The following is a 15,575-nucleotide window of genomic DNA, read 5'->3' on the forward strand; positions in this document are numbered from 1 at the left end:
ATGTAGGAAAGAGGGGAATTTTCAGAATGGTGGGTCTAAAAAGAGCCAGATTTGGTGATTCTAATACATGGGTAGAGAACAATGTAGGGAGACTCGTAAAGCCGAAATAATTGTTTATGTCCTGTTTCAGAAATGCCCACCCCATGAATGGAGAGAGATCCCCACAGCTTGGTAGCTCACGCTGCTAGCTTTGCTAACAAAAGCCAAAGAGGAAAATCAGGGCTTTTTCAAGCATCTCAGTCCTTTGCTGTTTCATAAGAATGGACTCAGTTGGGGAAAGCAGTAGGGGCAGGCGGGTGGTGTGATACACAGGTGCTAGTGTCACATGTACAGGCATGACTGCATTTGTAGATATGTACTTTCACCCAGCTCCAGAGCTGGCAGTTGATGATTGTTACTTTAGAGGGCAGATAGTATTTATTGTGAAAAGAGAGAGGGAGTGAACGTGTTTGTGTGTATGTGCAGGCTCAGGCACTTGGATTTTACACTCAGGAAGACGTATTAAAATAGAGCTGGCTTTCTGTCATTGGCAGCCCAGTTCCTTGTTGAGCCATGTGAATAATCCAGAGAAGAATTTGGGCCAACATGTTCAATTTTGGTCCCTTCAACCTTGATAGAATCTTTTTTAAACAGCTGGCAAGGGAAATTTACTCAACTGCCATTCTTTGCAGGATGCATAAGAATGGATTCAAAGTAGTCCGTTACATTCCCTTTCCTCCCTCAGCTCCATGGTCTAAGAAACAAGGGGGAAGCCAATTTTGAAAGTGCAAGCGAAAGACTGTGAAAAGGAAAGTAGCACTTGCAAAGGCTGGTAAAAATGGAGGCTTTTTTATAGCACACAAATGTTACCTATGGCTATTAATAAGCTGCTCAAAGAGAACTCCTACTTTTGTGCTGGTGGCTAGAGAATATGTCTTGAGCAGCTAAAAACGTTGAGTATAAAAATATTCTAAAGTCATTGTCTAAGTGCTGGAATGTGCGTTTCTGTTGCCATTCCTGAAAAGGATGATTTGTCTTACACGTGGACTGCAACCTCTGTGCCACTTTTCATTTTAGCATGGTGTGAAGGGAGGAGGTGCTGTTGGTTCAGATTATTTTTCATACTCATATAAACATCAGTACATGTAGTCATGAATGAAGAGGTTACGCTGTAAAACAGAAGATGAAGTGCTACTCTAACTGGAATATTTAATATAGTTTGTTACTTCTGTGTCTGATGAGGAATGCAGTGATACTTTTGTTTCATCTTCAAATAGATGGCAAGGTTTGTAGAATGGATTTAATTTTTACTGTTAGAGAATTTGGTTATGCCATATTTACTCAAACACAAGATGAGGTTTTTTTTCTCTATTCAACCTGGGATAGGTGGGTACCGCTCATTGTCTTGGATTTGAATACAAGGAGGTGGGGGCAGGCAGCTGCTTTGGTTCTGACCCAGACCCTGACCCAGGCTCAAGGGTGGAGTTGGAGCTACAGTCACTGTCCCCTACCTCTGCCCCACTACCTACTCCCTTCCATCCCCCTCCTCATTATATCCCCCCACCTCCTGCCTTCCTGATGCTTGCCTCCCTGCCACTGCTTTCTCTGCTATAGCAGTGCGGGTGGGGGAACAAATTTAGAATGACCTTCCAATAATTAGTTTCTATACATGGAAAATTATAACGTTTATGAATTTTCCAGGTAGAGATTCTAATTACGGGGGGGGGTGGAGGAAAGGGAGGATCTTAAATTCAAAGTTGTCTCGGAATTGACTAGATATGGTATTTAGTAGTTATTGTAATGTAACTCCCTGTTTCCTTACACTTATAGATGTAAGTATTTGAACCATTTTGTTGCACAGAGCGTCATCAAATGCATCCTTGGTGTTTTCGAAGCAACAGAACATACCTGGGCCAGGTGTTTCCTAGGAAAAGCTGAAGATTGGCAATTTTGATACTTTGCTTCTCTTAGAAGTTTGTTCCACTCTTGACATACAATAAACAGCCTATTTTTCACTGCTCTTAAAATTGAAACAATATTGTTTCTGCCTCTGTTTATCATTTTTTGGTCCTGTTGCTGCCGTGCAATCAGTACCGTGACATGTGACAGGCTACAATCCAATGGTAAAAACACGTTTCAGGGTCTATTACCTCTGTGGTTGTAAGAAGGGGGGGAAATCTTATGGTCAATAACAATGTTATTAATAAGGAGCAATTAATCTGCATGATTCAGGTCAGGAGCTGTCGGGAAGGAAGTTTCTCTTTATTTACAGCATTGTGCCACTGCCAAGGAGCAGCATAGAGGGGTTATTTTTATTGGGCATAGCCATGCTGCTGAAGGCAGCGTGTTTGAGTCCTTGGATCATTGAGACAATTTGGTATGGCAAATTCTTTGTCCTTTTTAAATGTGGAGCTGCATTTGTAATCAAAGCAGAAAGCTTTAGATGTGCCTACCGTTGGAAATAATAATAAGTGGCTATTGTCATCGGGAATATTCTCTCTCAATTGCTTCGGGAATCATGTCCATAGTAAAGGACTATACTAGATAATAGAGCTATTGAAACTTGATTAAACAAAATGGGTTAGTTTCTGATCTAACTTTCACCATCATAAATCTGGAGCATCTTATTTGAAATCATTGCAACTACCTTAGGCTTTTTCTAGTGTATTTTGAAATTGGAAGTTGGCCCTATCTCCTCTTTAAAGTGTATTAGTATATGTCAGTGTTAATAGTTGATGAGTGTACCAAATATCCTTGCTAGGTGAGGGTGAGTTCCCAACTATCTCTTACACAGCACTTCTGTAGTGACTGAGAAGTTGCTTATTAAAAGTGGACAAGAATAACTAATTTGTCTTTCTAAAAATGTCCTGTCCCCTTGAAATGTAAGCTTTAGTACAAGGCTGCTTTAGTTCTCCAAAATGCTGAGCTAATGGCTTTTCATGCAAGGCTTTTCCCTGGTGAAGTCTGCACATATTAACTCCATGTAGTCCCTGTGTTGAGTCTCAGGAATTGATTTGTATTGTCCTACTTGTCTTTCTGAAATTCTGAGCTTTTCTTTCCTCTGTAACCACTTCAAACTGGGTTGTACCCATCATGTGCAGAATAGGACATATCAATCATGATTTGCACCAGGCTTCTGCAGGGTGTAGGATGTGTGTATTGTAGTTCGCTGCTGCTTACTGTTTTTTAATATTTATCTGTCACTGTAAATGGGCCCTGGCATCATGTTGCTCTTCAGTAGAGCACTCACATTCTGGGTCAGTATCCTAACCTGGCCGTCTTTCTGGACTACATTTATTGGTAGTTGAAGTAAGCCAGCCTGGGCAAAAGCAACTGTGCGGGTTCCCTCTGTCTCAAACCCTCATTTCTTCCACTCAGATTGCCGCACCCACCTGTAACGATCCACAATGTTGTGTAGGAACATTTTTGATAAGGTAGATATTAGGTTAGGGTTCTATATTATTTGCGAGTTCCAATATTTTCTGTAGGTTTTTCTGGTTTGTTTTATTATTCCTTTTTGCATCATCTATGAAACAGAGAAGAAAAAATGACAAAACTAGCCTTCAGCCTCCTCCTGAACGTGAGAATGGGTTTTTCAACCTTTGGCAACTCTAGGTACAAACTAGATAGGGTGGGAGCATTGCATGGATCTCTTCCTTGTCAGCAAAGAGGAGCGGTTCTTTGTGGGCAGCCCACCATCCATGTGTTGGGTTTTGCCTTATTCTTTCATAGCACAGATTTTTTTTTAAACTTTCAACCAAATCTGTTGCTAATTATTTTTGCCTAAGTGCTAGCACCATTACTTGCTCTCCAAAGTGCATCCATTCCACAGCACAAGGGGCAAAGACCCCCAAATTCAGAACAATCATGATTTACCGTTCAGCTTGGGCAAAGTGCATTTGTTGCCTTGGAAACAAATAGCAGCAGTGAACAACTAAATGAAATTTATGGAATCAACTTCAATAAATCTTGATTATAAATGTGCAAAAACGTACACAATTTGATGAAGATATACAATATGCAGATGTGAAGGATGATAGTAAGTTATATAACTGCCTTGGATACATTTTTGAACTGCCAAGAACATGGTCTTTTAATTTTTTTTGTTGTTTCTGAGAATGCTGTCTGTTTCTTTTCATAGATTTGGCATTTAGTTTTAATTTCCAGGGTATCTTTTGCTTAATTGGCATACTGGATGATTACAGTTTGCTGTTTTGTCTTTTGTAAACCCTAATTCAAATCTAACTCAGGATAAAAATAAAATTCAGAACTGTGGCAGTAAAACAGAGTGGAATGTAGTGCAGTGTCACACGCCCCCAAATCGTATGCAAAATATCAAAAATTAATTATGTTACACTTATAAAGAACAAATTCTCCTATCCACTATCCTGAACATGCATTACATCTCTTAAGGGAAAGGGATGATTTTGTGGTTAAAAATACAGCTTGATCGCAGGCTTTCTGGTTAAACCAATCAGTCTATATATTTATAGAAATAATGCTGTTTGCTGTACACACAAAAAAAGTACAATGAGATGATTTTTCATTGATGATCCTGGTTTTACCTACAGCTTAGAGGTTCAGGAAGGTCAGCTGACTTGTGTAAGGATGATGCAGTGACTCTCTGGCCAAGGCCTGATTGGAATTCAGTGCATTTCCTTGGCTTTTTAACTTCTAGCCAGCACATTGCCTGAATTTTATTTCTCTGCAAGGCTACATGGCCACAGTTCCATGGTACAGCCACCCTCCTTCATGCCAAGGAGAATTACCCAGAGATTGTTGTATTCTCTGACTTCTCAAGTTTTTCTCTAAAAATGTGATATTGTAGCTAATGGCAGCAGTTGCTTCCTCCCTTGCTCTGGAAGTCTCCCAAGGCTTTAGTCAGTCCGGGGACCAAGTCGTCAGTAACTAAGCCTGAGCGTCTGCTGGGAAATTCCTAAATGGTACACTCCTGGGAGCTGCCTAGTCAAGCTCCTCTGTGAAGACATCTGTTGCCTTTTAGGTCTGTGAAGAACTTAGCACAATAACAACATTACCAATGGTAAATAGGAATTCAGAACACTCTGCATGCTTAACCACATCGCCATTTAATGTTATGGTTTGTTCTTTTTTCCCTAGTCCTCCCCTTTCTGTGCTCTTGGGTTGCTCCTGGCCTAGGAAAGGATCCTTTTCTTCAGACACTGTTCCAGCACTGCCCTTAGGTTATCTGTGATAGAGTTCGAGCCCATGCCTAAAAACTCAACGTGATCTAATTTTGTCAGAGTGTATGAATTTTCATTTGACACTAGTCTAATGACATTCGGGGTCTGATCCTGTGAGGTGTAAGAGTCCTTAGCATTCATTGACCACACAATCAGGGTTTCATAAGCTCAGACCTTGGGGTTTCATACTGAGTTAGAAGAGCCCTATAGATACAAAATATCCAGCCTCTAATCATTTCAGGTTCTGCACCAGTATCAGCAACTGCAAGAAGGTTAACTAAAACCGTGTGTACATGATGGAATATGCACAACTGAGCACTTGTAGTGAGATAATTATAATGCATTTTAATTTATTTTTACTAAGCATATTTCTAATCTCACCTAGTTTAAAAATTCAAGCTTCCCTTGAATCAAGATGCAGAATCCTGTAAATCTGAAATGCTTCCTTCCAAAATTCAGTGCACATATAATGATTTTTAAACTGCAGTCTGATGTTTACAGAGTGCTGTAGCTGTTCTTCATTAACATACAACTGTGTAAGGCAGATTGAACTCCATTAGGAGCTAAATTTAGTGACTTGCTAACTTCTTTTTGATATGTTTTTATAATTTCATTGTATTATGACACTTGGTTTCAAATTTGCATGAGTAAATGAGCCTCTCACTAAGTCAGGTAAAAAGATTTTTCACTTATCTACCATGAAATAAGGTGTTTAAAAAAATAGTAAGATTAGAGCGTGATGCATCTTCGACACATTTATATTTTTTCAGCTGCGTTGACTGAACGTTTCTGAGCATTAATGATACAGTAAATCTATTTGTATTACATTTAATGGGCTAAATAATTTAACATTACAAATAATTTTATAATTAGCTTGCTCTTTTGTTTAGGAACAATATTTTTTTAAAAATCCAGATTTAGCTTTAATTTAAATACAAACCCTGATGGGGTAATTCAGTGACTCAAATCTCAAATATTACTGTTCCTTTTCAAACAATAAAAATTAGTAGTTATGTTTAATATTAAAGAGCAACTTTCCAAAGGAGGACTCTAATTGTTTGTTTAGATAAGATTACTACAGTAAGCTAAATAATGTTGATTGATCAGTAAACCATTTACACTTAATTAATCACCATACAACATGTATTTACCCCCATTTAATATTATCACATCTGTTAATATGTTTAATTTTCAATTTCTGTTTTATTAACGTATGATCACGGATCATTCCATACCGACCAGGGCTGGGACTGGGTTTGACGTGGTAACCTGCAGGTGAATATCCTTATTTCTGATTACCTTGTTCCCTGGCTCTGCTAGTCTCTTTTGACGTCACTATTTTTCATCTCTGTTTGTTATTGATTTTTTTATGCTGTGTCATTAGTAGTGACAGATGCTTTTAATTAAAAAAAAAAAAAAAAAACACAAGAGGAGAGCATTCTAATTTGGCATGACATTATGAGACAGAAGGGCTCCTGGCATGTGAGGTACATCAAAGGTCATCTTCCATTGCTACAGCCTTTTGGAATGGTGGAATTAAGTTCAAACTCGGGATGTTTTTGAAGTCTTAAATCTCTCTGGGGATGCCTTTCATAACATCTTCGAACTGGATAACACTACAGTAAATGAAATACACTGCACTGGATTAAAGGGTTATTTCCCTTGTGTGTCAAGCTGACATAGAATACTAAACCTCAGGTTGCTCCGAAGTCATCTCTATCTGCTGATACCCCCTCTCCTTTACATAACAGCTTGCAGAGCTTTTGCATGGAAGTTTGTGATTATTTATTCAGCTTCACTGCTTTGTGAATGTGGAACAATTTTATGCAGCAAGGAACCAAAATAAAGCAACTAAATGGGAGAAATCTAATGAGCTTAAAAATGTGAAAGAACTGATGCAGGGAAGAGCAGAGCTGCCTCTTCAGTTCCATTATGCTGCTCTATAATTTATACTGAAATACAAAATATAGATCTGTCTGCATTGCCACTCATATGTTTAGCAGCGCAGAGCTTGTGCTAACAACAGGGTATGATATATGCTCCTGTGGTCTTATCTGACTGTAGCAACAGTTACAATTGGTTAAGGGCCATTGCAGTGTGTTTTGTTGTAGAACAAATGTTCATTTTGACTTTGAACTTAGTACGCGCGTAGCCTGCGCAGATTGTATTTAGCATGGGGCAACCAAATCGGAACCATCTGTGCAGTGTTGGAGCCCTGCCAGGGATCACCATGGCTGAGCCCCAGAACAAGTATCTGTTTTTTCGAGGTGGGGAGGAAGGAACTGGGAAAGATAAAAAGATGTGCCACTTCAAATGTTGGCCAGGAAACCTGAATCAGCAACTCCTTTTTCATCTGTCATGTGCTGAAGCCTATTGCTCTGTAAACTTGAGTGAGATCCCATGTTGGCAGGTCAAGTTAAGCAGAACTAGGACCTCTGAGTTCAAAAAGCCAAATTCTAGTACAGCATCCTTCAACTCTTTCTGAATGCTCATAAATCCCCATCACTGCCTTCCTCCCAGGTACCTAGTACTCTGAATAACTTAAAGAACTTGAAGGGTAGCCTGAAATATGAGTTGGGGAGTCTACACAAGGCTAACTCTAAGCTCAGTAAATTTCTGACAGGTAAAAATGAACTTTTTCTTCCCCTTTTCATACTGGATCCAAGTTAAGCTGGAGTCAAACTGTTAGAAAGCTGAAAATGTCCTTGAACAAAGGGGCATGGAGATGATAAAGTGCGTATTCTGTGCTCTTGGCAGGCTTTGGCATAAGAAGTATGGCACTGTACATAGACATACAGACTCAGGGAGTATGTTTCTACCTGGCATGCTTATCATGCATTTCTCTGTAGCTCAGCCCTGTCTTCATAGTTCTTACTGTCTGGATATAGTTACTGTGATATAAATTCCCAAACTTGTTGTAATTTCACCCTGTTCTGTAATGAGCTGCTGGTGCTTGGTGTTGATGGTTGTTGGGACTCTGACTCTCAAGGCTCTTTCCTCCCCCTGCCCTTGATAGACATGCTATAATAAGGTTACGAAGATGGAAGGTGCAGCAGACCTCTGGGAAACACTGTCAGGCATTCAGACTTTTCCTGGGGGAGGTGATAGCAAAGGCCCAGAACCAGATCTGGGGATGTCAGGTTTATTTTAGCTGGCTCTTGTTTTCAAGCTGGAGTACACATGGCTAAACCTGTGCAGCTGTCCCTGCCTGGAGGCCCCTCAGCCTTCTGAAAAGGCCAACAGCACTTGCTATTCCACTCAAATAACAAAGGTAGCAACAGCAACAACAAAAAGCTCTTCCAATTTACCTTAAAGGACTTTGTTTGTATCCTTTCTTTGCAGAGTGGTACTGTGATAAAATAGTTCTTTCATAATGGGGCCATATATGTTGGATTGCAGCTAAGGTCATAAAAGAACCATCCAAAATACCAGTTTGTAACAGATGTTTTCTTGCTTGTGGCTGCTGTAAAAAACAAGTGGGAGAATTTGTCTTTGAAATGCTATTTTGATGTGCATGGAAAGTTAGACTACAGATCTGAGACTTGAAGGTTATGACTTTGACTGTAGCCTACAGGAATTAGGCACACCAATCCCACTGAAATCCAGTGAGATTTGAGCTTCTCACTCACTTAGGCTTCTTTGAGAAATTCCAGCTTTAAATATTTTTGAAAACTAATAGTGCAGGTGAGAAGTACTGGACTGACAGGAAACTGAAATTAATTCAGGTGCAAGCTAATCTGGCCCAGAAAGCAGCAGTGCAAATGTCCCTGCATCTTGGCAGCGTGCTCTCAATGAGAACTCTCTCAGTGGACTGTATCGTAGCCAGTCGTCTGTGTACTGTTCTTAGGAAACCCAAATGTTAGGAATAGGACAGAAAGCACTAAGGCCTTTCATATGCAGCAGTGAACAGTCACATGGCTACATCACAGTAGCCCTGAGTAGACTCAGATCAACAACCCAGAAGTGAAAGTTTCTGCATCTTATTGCCACTGCCCTGGGACACCCAGCTTCCAAGCATCAGTGCTGTAAATTACAGGGGTTAGATGAATCTTTGGGGAGAATGAAGTTGCAGGCATGTTGTTAACTGAGTGTTTGGTTTCAAGTCAGACCATTTAATAGTTGATGTTCTTTTTACCAGTGCTATATGTGTGCTTTCTATTTCAGATGTACCCTTCTGCCCATATGGCGTATTCCACCATCATGTCCAATCATCTTAGCAGCCTCCTTGGCCCCTTCCTACACATCAGCCCTCACTTAGGATTCTGGGTCCTGACTGTTCATATAAAACAGCAAGTACCAAAATATAGTCTTTAAACTTCTGGGAGCAGTTCTTGTTAGACCACACCTGGTGGCTTTGTGCTCATCTTTTTTTGTTTCATGGGTTAACTTAAAGCCATAAATGAGGTCTCTCTCAAGTGAAACCTAGAATGAGCTGCAATCTGGCCACAAGTTGAATACTAGGAGTGTCTTTATGGAAACACCTAGGGACAGAGCATAGTCTGAATGAGCAGCATTTTCCTGGAATACTTTTAAAAGAGACATCTCTCCAGGCATCAGGTTCATCTGTTTTCCGACTATATTCACATATAAACACCCACACACATTAACAATGTGGGAAATAATAGCTTTAGTTTTCTGTTGTCCGTGAGTAATTCATATTACTTACTTTATTAGGTTTACCTTTTATCTAACAATTTGGAAGCAGGAGGAAAGCAGGCAAATCTGGAAAGGATTCTGAGCTGGTTTGCAGGTTCCTTGAATGGATTGTGGATGTGTTCATGCCCTCAATCCCTCTGCCTGCACAAGAGATATATAATGTCTGCAACTGAGGTATTATTTTTAAATAAAAGTTATATTTTGTATTGAGTCAATATTACTGTTAATAGTAACATTTCTACTCATGGGCGTTGGCTACCATAGCAGTGGGCCATAGCAGGTAGGGGCCTGGGTATAGAGTCAAGAGCTCAGGGTTTTATTTCCAACTCTGTTAATTAGCCTTTGTTTTTCTGTCATCCTTTCGTTTCTCCAGTCTGTCAAATGGGAATGGGAAGCTCATGGGGTTTGTGAAGCCGTTTACATGTCAGAAAAGTGCTATTTAAGCAACATATATGGTGCTCATTGTTGTGAGCATTATTAAATATTTTTGTTTATGTAGTGCTGTTGAGAATATGGTGCTTTAGAGAGCAAACAAGATCAGTTCCTGCCTCTAGAATTTTGCTACATAAATTAGCATGTTCTGAAAACTTCTAAGACTTGATTATCTTTTTTCTTTTTTTTTTTTGCTCCGTAAGAACTGAGGTGAGTGGTGTGTGTGTGAGAGAGAGTTAATAATTGGATAGAAAAGTTTGGACAGTTTTTTAAATATAACAGTAATACTGTAATTTTCTGTTTTTTGTCTCTGTTCTTTTAATCACCTAAAAATAAAGTTAGTAAGGTTTAAAACTGTAGTACTAAAATTCAGTGCAATTGCTAGGGACAAATAGAAGGAAATAGCTCAAGACAGGTACTTCACCTGGTTAGCAGATTACCATAAGAGCGCATGTGCGAGCCAAGTGTGAAGTTGACAGAGGAGAGGTGTAAAAATAAATCTGACGCTGTACACCAAACAGTGACACAAGGTATTCAAGGTACCAGACTCCTCACACTCACTGTATACCAGCCATGTACCCTGCAGTTTGTTGTTGTAGCTTTGTTTCATGTGAGTATATGTGTAAATGGATGCATGGGTCTGTGTGTGTTAGAAGAAATTGCTTATAAGAAACTATTCAGTTACAGCAGATGGCGTGAAATGATACTGTTGCTTTGGGGGGTACGTGCTAAGCCCCAAATTTTATCGATAGTTAATCTCTCTCCATGATAACTCAGGCTTTTGTCGCAGTAGGGATTGAATGAATGTTGACACTGCAGTGGAGTGTGGAAGGACCTCTTGCCTATTTGCGCGGCGTTATTGGGAGAGCTGAAGATTACAGGATTTTCTACCATTTTGCCTGATCTGAGCAGTTCTTTATACCTATTCTTGCTTAGTTAATACAGCTTATAACAGCAATTGTAAATGAGATGGGCTTGGATTTTGCCCTAATAAAGTACTCCCTTCCCAGCAATTCTTTTTGCTCATCTTGATTCCTGAAACACTTAATTTTCTTCTTGCTGTCTCAGTACTGGCCCCATTGCCACACTCTCAACCTGCAGCTGATTTCTTCTGTCACTCCTGTTGCTCCATATGTTAACAATTGTTGAAGACAAGCATTTCCAAATGCTGGCACATGTCTCTATAGACCTCTTGAACATATATTGACAACAACTTACAGAAGCAGGATATTGGCTGCCATGGTTCTCCTGCTTTACCTGTGCCAGGTTATGATGTTCAGTCTATGTTGTGCCAGGGTTGATGGTAGTCTTATGTAGAGCTTAGATTATGGTTTGTATGAGATGGTTTGGATAGGGCTGATCTTGCCTCAGGCAGGAGTTTGGATTAGGCGACCTGTGGAGGTGCCTTCCAGCCCTACTTCTCTGTGACCCGCCTAGATAGAGTAAGTTCTGAGGGTGAGCCCAGTTTAACAAAGGTGCCCAGTGCATTGTCTAGCATCCTGTGAATAAGAAGCAGAACCGTTCTTTGCTGCTGTTTCTGCTGGCATTTAAAGAGCTGTCTCTCCTTCCCCCCACCCTCGTGTTTTGTTTTACAAATTTCTCCATACCATTGACAGCTGCATTCTCCTTGGTGTTTCTGATATTTGTATGTGTGTGAAAAAACAGCAGGGAGCATTTATGTAGGTGTCACTAATTTAATTTAATCGCATATGTATGTGTATATGAAAGAATATTCCCCACTAAATTGTTTTTCTTTACTTTACAGTCTCCTTTATCATCAAGTGCAAATCTTTCTACTCGTCACCTACCCAAAGACCAAATTTGGAAAATATAACCCAAAGGGAGGCCTACATCTCACACACAGCAGAGACAGCGGAATGGTGTTGGAATATTTAAGGGTCAGTAACATTTTTTTATCCTTTTTTCCTCCTCTATCCTTACCTTCCCTTGTTTGAACTTGAGTGTTGAAGTCTAACTTTTTGGTGCTGCCTGATGGGCAATACAAGATGAGCCATGTAGGGACATAGCTTGTTATTAGAGCTAATATACAGTAATGAATGAAAACAGCTATTGTGAATGGAAGCACAGTTATGTGTTTTCCTTGGATGGCATACATTTGCCTGAATTAAGGGAACGCTGCAATGAAGGAGGGGTTTTGAACATTCTCATGGTGCACAGTTCTGTTTTTTTTCTTCTCATTCACTTCTGATGCATCTTGGACGTGGGAAAGGGATAACTTTTGTCAACGTTATTTTATTTGTATTACGCTGAATGCTGTGGCCCTCTATTGCATTCTAAAATCAGAGGTTCGCAGGGTTGGAAGGGATCTTAAAGGTCATCTGGTCTGTCTCCTCCTCTGTTTGGTTTTGGTAAATTTATCAAGAGGGAAACACAGTCCTTCGGTGTTTTCTCAGTTGAGAGATTAGTACATCCTAATAACAATTGGATTACTGGGTTTTCCAGAATCCTTCCATAGGCAAGCATTTGGTGAAGAATGGAAGAGAAACCAGCCTACAGTATGTAGCAGATCGGTTTACCATCTAACAGGAAATGTATCATTTAGCCTTTAGTGAACTGACTGCTGAGCTCTCCCTTCCCTGGGGGAGGGATAAGGTAGAAATTGACAAACCTAGCATTTGTTAGATGAAATAAAGACCAAGAATTAGTGTCTCTAAATGTTAGAAAACAACATTTCAAGGGTGGGTCAAGGTGTGTTGCTTGCATGTGTCCTTATTTTCACAGATGATAGTTTACAGGAAAGTGGGATGCACAGTTGCTCACATTTGAAAACGTGGCTATTTGTGTTTGGGTTTCATGCTTTATTGCTGCTATTTTTGTAATGCATGTTCATGCAATATTCATAACTTTGAGGGCATCTCAAATCCCTGCTTCTGAGTCAAAAAGGGAAAATATGAAACTGAAAGGAGAGATCATATCATTTAAGAAATGCAATTCATGAATTAATCCTCGTCTGCTGTGCCATCTGTGGCATGAATCTCAATACAAAAATCTTGTTTTTATCTCTCTTTAAAGAGCTGTGTTCTAACTGGCTGCCTTAGTTTTCTGTGATGCTCATAAGAAATCAGCTTTTTTGGGTTGTTTTTATTTCTACTCCCAGTAAGCTATGTGGACAAAGGCAAGGGTGCATAGAAAACATGTGGGTAAGCGGGCCCCCATTTTGTAATGCAATTAGTGCCAGGGTATGTTGTGAGACTAACTTCCAGACAAAGCCAGGAAGTGATTGCCTTTTGGGCTGAAGTCTGTTCAGCTCTTTCTGCAGTCTCTGTATTACTGGTGCAAATAATTGTGGGCATGGGTGATGGTCTGTGGACAACTACCTGATTTTTGGATTCAGTCAGCTAGTCTGATGTCTCAGTCACTTTGTTGGGAATGCCAGGTTAACAGCTGTCTCAAATCAGTGGCTTTTTACAGTATCTGATGAGTCCAACTCCTAGGATCCTGTGGCTGGGTTGTTCCTCTTGTACATTTCTTAGTGCTTTGTCCAATCTTGTATAAACTAGCCAGAGTGATACTTTCTGAGAGGAGCTGTTGTGGCGTGTGTGCGTGTGGCTAGGATAGGATTATCTCATTTTCTAGATATCCTATCCAAGTGCTATCCCCTGAACTCTCTCCTCTGTGGTACTGAACTTTTGTGTTACTTCCCAGCCTCTCTCGGGTAATGTTTTTGCTTTTGTGTATGTGATTTTTGGGGTTTTTGTTTTTCAGGTTTCCATTCATAAATTACTCCAGTACATATCATTTACTGAGGCAGCTATATGCCTCCTTACTCTCCTTTCCTGCATTTTGCAACTATGGCCCCTGCTCAGGAAAGCATCTAGCCATGTTTGTGACTGTCCATCTGAATGGGCATGCTTTCCTAAATTCTTTCCTCTATTTCTGTCTCTCTCATTCTCTTTTCTTTGGGGGAAGCCAGTAAACGCCTGGACATGTTCTTCTTGGCTCTCTAGGAAGCTCTGTGATAGCTGCAGGGAAATTTCAGGCTCCTAAGAAGCCCCAAGCAACCCTGGTGTTAGCTATCCCCTGTATGCTTCATCATAGTTTCAGCACAGAGTAGTGGAAGTGCATCCACTTTGCTGTTTCTCTTCATTGATGATGTCACTAATGTACTGTAACTACAGCGCCAGTGAGATACAAGACATGGATAACACTGATAGATTGAGGTTATCCAGGAACTCAGCATGGAGGGTGAAATATTGCAGGTTTATTGCCTTTCCATTCATTTTGTTCTCACGCCTTTCTGCCTGGCTGACTCATTGCCATTCGGCCTCTGCTTGCAATTTCTATCTGCCACAGTAACGCCCATTGGACAGTGTTTGGAAAGCACTGATGACTGTGACCAGGTCACTTGGCTTTTCAGTACCCAAGCACTGATAGCCATCATAGGAAAGGACTGCTGTTCCAAAAAATACAACATTAGAGGTGCCATTTGCAAAAGCACAAAGAAGAGCCACAGTTTTTAAAATGAACTGTGAGCTGAAGAAATATACATTGTGTAGTGCCCCGAGGGCAGCCAGACTCCAGAACTGATACGAGTTCTCTCTACTGAAAAAGCCTTACTGCAGCTACAGAGCTCTTAAGCATAGGCTCTGGCAGCAAGAATCTCCCAGCTGATGCTAGCTACCATGACGGAGTGGATGCTGAGAGAGGGATAAAAGCAAGGTTATTCAAATATATTGTTATTTATTTAACAATCAGGAGCCAGGCCTTTTAGGGGCTAAAGGTTGTGCTTAAGAACTGATTTTCCTTCCTCCTTTGTCTAATGCACTGAAAAAAGCAAACTGTCATGGCCATGCATGGAATCCAGGAATAAGCAGCCAGCTTAACTAATACTGTTAATAGCTTTGCATCTGACTCCAAGAGTTGAGAGCCCACCAGAATAGACCCTGTCCTTACTGGCAGATTTAATGCTGCAATAAATGACTGGATGTAAAAGAAAAAAAATTACAAAGGTTGAGACCTCAAGTGTTTGATGCAAAACCAAATTAAAGACTAAATTACATAACAGCTAATTGGGTATAGTTGCAGGAATATGGATCAAAGTCAATAAGCTACCTGTTTTTTTTCTTTCTCATTCTCACAAACATTCAAGTTTATACTTTCACAACCTTCCTTAGCAACACTGGCCAGCTTATTCAGTATCTTTATAACACTTTGTAACTGTCTTAGAAATCAACCCTTAATTGCTTCGTTGATTTTTTTTTTTTATTTATTTTTTTTAATCTCTACATTTATGCATGATTGTTTTTTTTTGTTCTTTAAGGTTTGTGAAATGCAAACAGTTCTGTC

At 40.1% G+C, this 15,575-nt stretch overlaps 1 protein-coding gene across 1 annotated transcript in view; it reads left to right on the forward strand.

The window, feature by feature from the left end:
• Nucleotides 1-15,575, forward strand: part of NEXMIF (neurite extension and migration factor) — a 120,742-nt gene that overhangs the window by 22,722 nt on the left and 82,445 nt on the right. The window contains 1 exon segment of the mRNA XM_090060306.1: nt 12,034-12,166. The gene's annotated coding sequence lies outside the window, so the exon portion shown is untranslated.

Source organism: Crocodylus siamensis, chromosome 8, assembly GCF_052110815.1.
Source record: "Crocodylus siamensis isolate JL-2025a chromosome 8, ASM5211081v1, whole genome shotgun sequence".
Classification (NCBI taxonomy): domain Eukaryota; kingdom Metazoa; phylum Chordata; order Crocodylia; family Crocodylidae; genus Crocodylus; species Crocodylus siamensis.